This window comes from Canis lupus, chromosome 28 (genome assembly GCF_048164855.1).
Source record: "Canis lupus baileyi chromosome 28, mCanLup2.hap1, whole genome shotgun sequence".
Taxonomy (NCBI): Eukaryota; Metazoa; Chordata; class Mammalia; order Carnivora; family Canidae; genus Canis; species Canis lupus.
Window position 1 is genome coordinate 18,006,946 of NC_132865.1, and position 9,551 is coordinate 18,016,496.

The window sequence follows — 9,551 nt, forward strand, 5'->3', positions numbered from 1 at the left end:
TGATAAAGCACAGAGATAGCCAAACAAAGGGGATACAATGAAACTGGTTCTATTATCCCAGCATTTAATGGTTTTCTGTGTATGAAGTTCAAAGCTGAAAGTTTCAACAAAGATTCTACCAACACAGTGTTTCCTGCATTTACCACTTTTCTGCTTACAATACTTTCTCACATTTTTCAAAGGCCAAGGAAGTGTGCTTTCTTTGTAATTCCAAAAGTAGTTTAAGTAATAGGAGATATTATTACAGATAAAAAAAGTATATAACAGTGAAATCAGAGTAATAAAGTTGGATTTGGGTTAGGCCAACAGAGCAACCAAAGGAATACAAAAAAGGCAAAAGTATGATTTTAATAGAAAGAAAAGTAAATTTTGAGTAGAGACATATATGCTAACCAAATGAAAAAGAAAGGGGGAAAGTTAAAGGACTTTAAGAAAGCAAATGAAATATGCTGAGGGTGAATTAAAGTGTGTTCACGGGCTATGCATATCACTTAGAAATAAATATGGTTTTAGTTAGAATAAAAAGTCAATGTGGCAAAGAAGGAGAGTCCAAAAACTAATCAAAGCCAAGAAAGAAGAAAATGTACAGGATAAAACATGAGCTGGAGAGAAGCACTGAGGTGACTGAATGAAGTTAAAAGTGTAAAAAATATGATAAGAAAATTAAGGGGAGAAAATGAAAGGGAGATTGTGCAAGAGTTTCAGATAAATCAGGATCCTTTCAAGTAGAGAAGGAAGAAGGGGTCAGGGCTGGAGATAATGGGACCTCCATGAAATGGAAGTGTAATTTATTCACCGAAGTGGTGGATATTGCTATCAATTTTAATGACTTCTCTGCATCAGCTTTCAGACTAGAGAATGAAGAAAAGATATTAGGAAAGAGACATATATTTGCATATCTCAGGGAAGAAGGATGAAATAAATATCAAGCTAGAGCAATGATTAAGTTATTAAACTAATTTCTGGCAAACTATAGAAAAAAATGAAAACCAACTTAGATTTCATAAAGGAGTATTAATAAATAAGAAAGTCTTTATCAGGAGCCTTTTAGAACTTTATAGAATTTAAGGGATTGAAAACAAAGAGCCAGCATTTCTAGATTCACCTATTTTTTTTTTATAATTTATTTTATTTTTATTTTTATTTTATTTTATTTTATTTTATTTTATTTTATTTTATTTATGATAGTCACACAAAGAGAGAGAGAGAGGCAGAGACACAGGCAGAGGGAGAAGCAGGCTCCATGCAGGGAGCCCGATGTGGTACTTGAACCCAGGACTCCAGGACCACGCCCTGGGCCAAAGGCAGGCGCCAAACCGCTGCGCCACTCAGGGATCCCTAGATTCACCTATTTTCATATCCACAGTCAGAAATAATTCTTGAAACATAATGCTCTGACAGCTATGTACATACATTTAGTCAATCACAGAAAGCTTGATTAGCTTTCTCTGTTAGAATTTTGGTATGGACACATACACACAAGCACACATTAATTTTAACTCCATTTTACTTTGCCATGGGAAGGTAAAATTTTTCACTTCCAGGAAGATTTTTCACCTCAACAGAATATAAGCGCTCATGGAAGTCCTTGAGGCAGTCATTCATACACCCACTGCTGTGTGAATGATGAAAACACACACAGAGACAAGCAATGGAGTACAGAGCATGCTAGAGCCATCACTGCCTCATGCTGCCTAGCAGCTTGAAGAAGCCAAAAGCCTCACATCAAATTATCCCAGCCAGAGCTTCATAGTTATCCATATCCTGATGGGGAATACAGATAAAAATCATACTTTCCCCATCCCAAGCAGGGTAAAGCCAAGTGATTCATTCATGGGCATGAAATCAAAACATCATCTGTATCAACTAAAAAAGAAAGAAAGAAAGAAAAACTTCTCGTAAGATTCTTGTTAAAATTTTGTGTGATTTGATCTTGGAAAATCTTGTGAAAAAAATCTCAGCCTCTGAAGATCTTATAAAACGCTGAGATGGAACTGATCTTAGCATTGATGAGTCTAACTTCACGGGAGAGTGCAGACAGAATGACCTGGGAACTCCCTGCATCGAATGCTTGCTTCAGCAATTTCTGATGGACATCCCAGCTGGAACTCCACCTCAGGAAAAAGTAATGAACTTAAAGGGAAACTAAGGGGAAGAGGTGATAAGTCTGAAATTATTGGAGAAAAATTTAGACTGGGAATCACATATCAGGTTAAGTCCTTTAGAGTATATCCAATAGGAAATTATTAGACATTGTATCTTGAGCAAATAGGTGTCATGTTCTGGGAAAATTAACTTTGGGTGATGTGCAAGGTTGGTGAAGCTATCCTTAGGTCTAAATTCAGGTGGTATAATCAGGAATGGAGGGAGAGCACGCTCTGTCTGGGGAGTTGTGAAGGTAGAAGGCCACAGGACATGGGGAGTGATTGAATAAAAGGCAAGAGAAATTAGACAGAAGACTTAACAGTTTGCCCTCAAATAGGGTGATGTCATTCATACAGATGAGACTATTATGAAGAAGAACAGGAAAATAAATAATAGGCCTGCTTTTCAAACGCTAAATCGGAAGTGATGACCAAATAAAATTTGGAAAAATGTATATTCTATTATGCTATTTATATTGTTGACAAAAATCATACCATTTATCCTAATGGTCCAACAGCCCTTTCTACTCAATTCTAACCAAACTAATGATACCCTAAATTATAAAAATAAACATAACATTAAAATGTTATTAAATAACATTCTACTTTTGTGAGCTGGTTGAGATATTAAGACAAATTCTTTTGGGGGAAAAGAAGAGTTCAAAATCATTCACAAAAAATACTTTAAAATTGAAACAGAAAGAATGTGATGTAGGCATTAGACTAAGCCTAGTATTCACAAAAATAACATAAACTCAGGACTATTAGGAAGTAATCCAAAACTCACTACTCTTGACACGTATATTCAAGTCCAAATGTAATTGCCTTGGAACAAGATTCTGGAAAAAAAAAAAAATTACTTCCTTCTTAACTCTGACCCAACCTCTCACAACTCTATTTGTTTTCTGAGTCAAACATCCAAAAATCTTTAAAAGACTCCAGTACTGAGCATAAATATTTCTTCTGCATGATTCTGGCTGTAGAAGTGCTTCTATTTGTCAATTTAGAAAGCTGAGAAGACTAAAAATTGGATCAACTGTTTTCTACAGAAATAAAGTCTAAAAAATTACTTTCGCAGAATTCAACATTCAGCATGTCTATAAAGTAAACCTGGCAACCCCTGCTCATTTTATTTTCATGCTGACTCAACTACTGTCAATTTACAGAAATGACCATCACCTTTAAAAATGACCATTCACTGATGTAGAATTCTCCATTTATTGAGTTTGACATTATTTAATTGACATCAACTCTGACAACTTCTATTGTTTTATTTTTATTATTATTTATTTTAGCTCTCATTGCAAAGCCTAGATCTAAAATCATCACTAAAAATGTCTGCTATGAAATACGCACATAGTTCATCTTTTGTGCATTTTTTTCCCTTCTTTTGGGGCATCCCTGAAAAGTGGAAGAGAGAAACAGAGGACCTTTAAAACAAAATCTTAGCAATTAAATTACTCACGGACTTGATCAGCTTGTAAGATAGGCTTTAATTTATTTAGTATTTCTCTTATAGATGAGACACCTCGGAATTTCTCATTCACTGTTTGAGGCTGCCCTGAATCAAGCCACTCTGATCTCGTGTTAAGAACACTGTAATTCTTAGCATACTTAAGTGTGACCTCAGGTAAGACACAAGTTCCTTAAGTCTCTGATTTTATTTGTAAATGGACTTGATAACACTTGCAAGACAGGATAATTTGTAACTGAAATAAGCTAAATGCAGAAAGGTACCTGCTACAAAGTGCTTAATACTAAGTAAAACAAGTCAGGAAGTAAAGCATCTGTTAATCATCTTATCACTTTTGGGATGCAAAACCAACTAAACAACTTTATATATTTTATATCAAATATACTGATTTTATTAAAATTGGTGCATTGTTAAGTAGTTTATAAAATGCTTAAGTGTATCTGTAAGTTGTGAGGGTAATGAGACATTTAAAAAGAGAAGGCAATTTGCCCTCTCCACAATCCTGACATTGATAAAATTGATCATTGGCTAATCAATAACATTTCTGACAGCTTTTGGGGCACTTTGACTGCTGATCTACCTCCTAACTAACTTGTCAGTGACTACTGCATGGCCTCCATTTATGAGCTACAAACTGTGGCCATTATAACATGATTCCTTACCTTTTGTCCTGGCCCTCACCTTGATATCATTATCTTTATTATATTGTTGATGATAAATCAACTTTTCCTTCATAATTATTCCTTTCACTTCAAAGCTACATTTTTGTTTTGAACACCTCTTTATGCCTTAAGAAATATTCTTGGTTTCCCATTTAATAGATATTTTTTATTATTCCTGAGCTAACAAAATATATAATCAAAAAATTTGCCACAAATACTGAAATAATTTTAAATTTGTTAGTTTATAAATTATAACAAGATCTGCTATATACATTTGAAAATTATCCAAAAATTTCATATGGTGCAGCATAAACATTGATATATAAAGGTTATTTGGTGAGACTGTGGGAGAAAGGATATATTGCAACTAACAAAGCTTTCCCCTCTAGGTCTTCAGTAGACAATCTGAATACATGCATCAAACCAATAAGCATCTCAGAGGTTCAAAAATAGTGATTTTCAACCATTATTCTCAATTTGTGGTTTGGAAATCTGTGGATACACTTTGGATTATAGCAATGATGAGACATGCTGAACCATTTATATGGTATGAGTCTGAGATGTCCACACCCAAATATAAATAAATAAATAAATAAATAAATAAATAAATAAATAAATAATAGATAGATAAATAAATAAATAAATAAGGATAATCTGTGTGTGTTTGTGGTCTATACACACACATTATATGTGGATTATGGATACTCTGTTTAAATGAACTTTATCCTAAGAATCAGGTCCATTTTACATATAAGCACAAAGTATTTAGAGCAAGTTTTTAATATCTATTGAAATTTCCAGAAGTATATCTAACATGTAAATCAAAGGAAGATTGTACTTTGTCTTACTTGAAATTTTACCAAGAGTTAATTATCATTTTAAATAACAGGTTTTAAAGGTAAGGTTGTCCGTGGGATCTGAGTCATCAGTAAACTTGCCTGTATAGATCTTGTCTATAATTGTCATATTCATAAATTTCTACACATAAGTGCTAGCTTCTGACTACTTGTTTATGTCTTTTATCACAGGCTTTTGCGAATTAAAAATATATTATTTTATTAAGCATTATTTTATTCTATATTTCTCCTTTATAGTTAAGATATTAGATTGATTCTTTTTTACTTGATCACATATATTGGTAACTGAAAATGTGAATGAATTTTATTGCAGAATAGTTAGGGTTATTGCAAAGCATTTGCTATGAAAATGAAGTGTAAATAAATAAAATAAATAAAAATCTATAAGAAAATGAATGTTAGATCTGATTGAGAGCAAATAACACTGTTTGATTATATTAAATATTACATAGTTTCTGTAATTGAAGAGGTTTCCCAGGGTTCTCTGATCCAGACAACTTAGATTTGCTCCACCAAAATACAGATGCTCGGAGTCCATCCCATGCCAGACATTCATTTCTCTTTTACCAAACAGGAGTGGGTTGATGGCTGTAGTGACTGTAGTTCCTTTACAATGTAAACTCTTGCAGACCTTCATTCTCTTCTGGTTCTGAGAAGAAAACCTGCAGCTCCAGCCATCTTTTCTGTGTATTTCTCTTCTGTTCTCACCTAGCTGTCTTCTGTGGCTCTGAAGGTTTAGGAAGCCTACTGATGGAGGGGCGAGAACTCCCCCATAAGAGCAGGAAGGCCAGAATGCCACCCACACCTCTCATGTGACTGTTCCCAGGCTCTCAAAAGCTGAATCTTAGATTTGTGATTAAGAATCACAGTTCAGGCTGCTGTGATTGGCATTCAAGCCTCTAGGGTTGGCCCAATCAGTGGCAACTCATCACCAGAATTATATCAACTTGTGTGTATTCGCAATATTTCTTAAAAAGAGGGAGATTATTTCAGAAAATATGGTTTTTATAAACATATAAACTCTTAGAAACATTTTGCAATGGACAATATGTTTTTACTCCACATCATTTTCTAGTAATAATAAATTATGTCACAGCCTGACAATTTCTAAAAGCTTTCTAGCAATGTTTCTCTAGGAAATTCAAATCATTGAACACTTCACAAATAATTTTCTTTGCTCTAATTATAAAAATAAAAAGATGTTTTGCAAATTAAAGCAACAACAACAAAGAAAATTCTTGCAGTAGTACCCTCAGATTAATAAAGTAACTCAATCTTAACTAGTGGAATATTACAGAATGGTGCTCTGCCTGAAGACAAAAGAAAATGAATCAACTAAATGCAGTAGTATAACTATTACATAGTAATACAACCCCAGAAGTCTGCAAATATATTCTCAAAAAAAAAAGCAAGCATAGTCTGGAGTTGTCACTAGAGGCATTATCCTCCAGTTTTGGTGTTGACAATGACTTTGACTTACAAATTCCAATTACCTTGGGATGCTTGGGTGGCTCTGTGGTTGAGCATCTGCCTGTGGCTCAAGTCGTGATCCTGGGGCCCACGGATCAAGTCTCATATTGGACTCCCTGCGTGGAGCCTGCTTCTCCCTCTGCCTGTGTCTCTGCCTCTCTTTGTGTATCTCTCATGAATAAATAAATAAAATCTTTTTAAAAATTCCAATTACCTAGGAGGCTTGGGGAAAGCCACAATCCACTTATTGTGAGCCCTAAAAAAGACAGCAAGAAGAAACGAAACCCACTGTGAAGTTTTCCATGATTTGGATTTACTTGCAGAGACAAGCAATCCAAACTGTTGCCCCCAGAAGCTGGAGCTGATGCTTAGCCCATGTAGAGTCATTATCAACCTAAGAGTCCACATGCTGCCCTAGGCTGGCTGAGAGACCATAACCATAGAGAAAGCCAATATAAATCACAAGCTCTACCTCTTTGCCTAACTAGATACAATATTGGGACCTAATTCCTGAATCAGTCCCCAAAATGGTAAAATATAGGACCCTGGCTACCCTACTCTTATGCTTCTTTTTTTAAAGTTTTATTTAAATTCCAGTCAGTTAACATATAGTGTGATATTAGTTTCAGCTGTATAGTTTAATGATCCTATGCTGCTTATTTTAAGTGTCTCATTCTCGCTTCTTCTATCTTGGTCAAATCAGAGTAGTAGGAAAAAGTTTCCCACTTTGTTATCACCAGTAGTCCTGTGTAAAAGAAACCTGATTTGTTTGGCCTATGCCCAGCTGAGCTCTTGCCTGTTCCTTTCTACTCTTAGTCCCTTTAATAAATACATGATATCGTACTTGCCTCTAGGATCTAATGTCAGGTGAAAGAGATCTCCATCCAGGCCCTCATGGAACATGAGACATCTAGAAGACAGACAATTATGTTAACTCACAAGAAAAACTGAACAAGGTAAATGCTACAGAGTTGAAGTAGGAGGGTGCATAGGTGTTATATGATATAGTGGTTGTTTAGACTACTCATTCAGGACTAGAACACTAATTCCCATAGGTCCTGGAAAGGGTGGTAGTTGGTGACACACAGCTAAATTGTTCTTTTTTTTTTTTTTAAGATTTTATTTATTCATGAGAGACACAGAGAGAGAGAGAGGCAGAGACACAGGCAGAGAGAGACACAGGCTCCATGCAGGGAGCCTGACGTGGGACTCGATCCCGGGTCTCCAGGATCACAACCTGGGCTGAAGGTGGTGCTAAACTGCTAAGCCACCGGGGCTGCCCCTAAATTGTTCTTTAACTGGAAACAGTTGGAGTCAAGTGGCAGAAGTAAGGGTAGGATAGAGGCCTGTCTCGCATCTGCAGCCATTCGTTATCTTCTTTATCTTTATCTATACATTAAATTTAATAATACTATTCTAATCATTTCAGAAAGTTTTGGAGAGAGGTAAATTAGACAATGTGTATGAAATATTTGGTACAGGGCTATCTATATAAGAGATAGTTTAGCATAATTGTGAAGAGCATGGGCTTGATAACAGATTATCCTGGTTTCAAATTATGACTATACCATTTATTCAATGTGTAAGCCTCAGCAAAGTGATAAAATGGTTGCAAATTTTTTAATTACCTAAGTTTGCTAAAGTTGCTAGAACCCAGCGTACAATAAGAAGGTAAGCCCTTGAGACACCTGGTGGCTCAGCTATTGAGTGTCTGCCTCTGGCTCAGGGCATGATCCCAGGGTCCTGGGATCCAGTCCCACATCAGACTCCCTACAGGGAGCCTGTTTTTCCCTCTGCCTATATCTCTGCCTCTCTCTGTGTGTCTCTTGTGAATAAATAAATAAAATCTATAAGAAAAAAAAAGAAGAAAGTAAGCCCTTAACTTGGTATTAATACCAATTAATACCAAGTAATTTAAATTGTCAGGGATATTTGTTGGTAATTATTAATTCTTTATATTTTAGTGCCTAGAGCAGCATTTGAATTTCATAAATATTTTAAATGAATAAATGATCATTTCCCACTAGTAATTTATTCAGCAATGCTTTATAGCCACTAAACATATTTATGAATTGCCTCTTATGTGTTGGGCCTGTTCTAGGCAAAGTTTCCCTGGTACAGCTGGAGAATAGTTATTACTGCCAAAGACAATTTAAATAGCATCATGAAATTCAGGTTTCTTTTGAAGGGTATGGGCTTTCACAAGAAGTCGACTCCCAGATTTGAACTATAAGAATATGCATACTCATCTGTACCCTGGATGATTTTGTAGCCTTTCTTCACAATCTGTCTTTCTTTCTCTTGTTTGTATAGAAGGAGTTTAAAAAACAACCATGAATTATTAGTTATTAACTTCTCACAAGTTGCAAGGCAGTGATGTATGTCTGCTACTGATTGCAGAAGATAGGTTCAAAGCCACATCTATTAAAAAGTTTTGTGTCATAAATTTTGTGTAAAATATAGCAGTATCAAATCAGAAACTCTCTTGCAGCCAATCTCCCCTAATCTGCCATCATTTCTTTATGAAGTTGTCAGCCAGAAGAAAATTGTCAAAAGAATACAGGTAAGAATTGGCCCTCAATTTCTCCTCTTAAAGACTCACTTCAACCAAAAACTTGAATTGCTATTTCTCTTTCAGGTAAAGCAAAGAAATTATTTAAGTATAAAAATATTTGAGTCCCTAATAACCCACATAAAGAGGATATATTAGAAGACGATATGACATAAACTTTAAAACTTCAAAAGGAAATACATTAACAAGATTAATCTGCAATTCATTTTGCCTCACACACAACTACAGAGCTCAGAGTCAGTTGCTCTTAATTTGAATGGGTTTACTTTCATTTAATTTCATAGATTCAACATTAAAAGCAGTAAAATCTCCTCTTCATTATTCAGTTTCCACTGCAATTTGTAACATGAATGTTTTAATTCTAGGACTAGC

The 9,551-nt window shown here is 35.1% G+C and overlaps 1 long non-coding RNA gene across 1 annotated transcript; it reads left to right on the top strand.

Moving 5' to 3' along the window:
• Positions 1 to 3,662: 3,662 nt before the first annotated feature.
• On the top strand, positions 3,663 to 9,170 carry LOC140619979 (uncharacterized). Its single transcript, XR_012019736.1, has 3 exons — positions 3,663 to 3,774; positions 7,462 to 7,563; positions 9,099 to 9,170. It is a non-coding gene; the product is annotated as an uncharacterized lncRNA (long non-coding RNA).
• Positions 9,171 to 9,551: the final 381 nt, after the last annotated feature.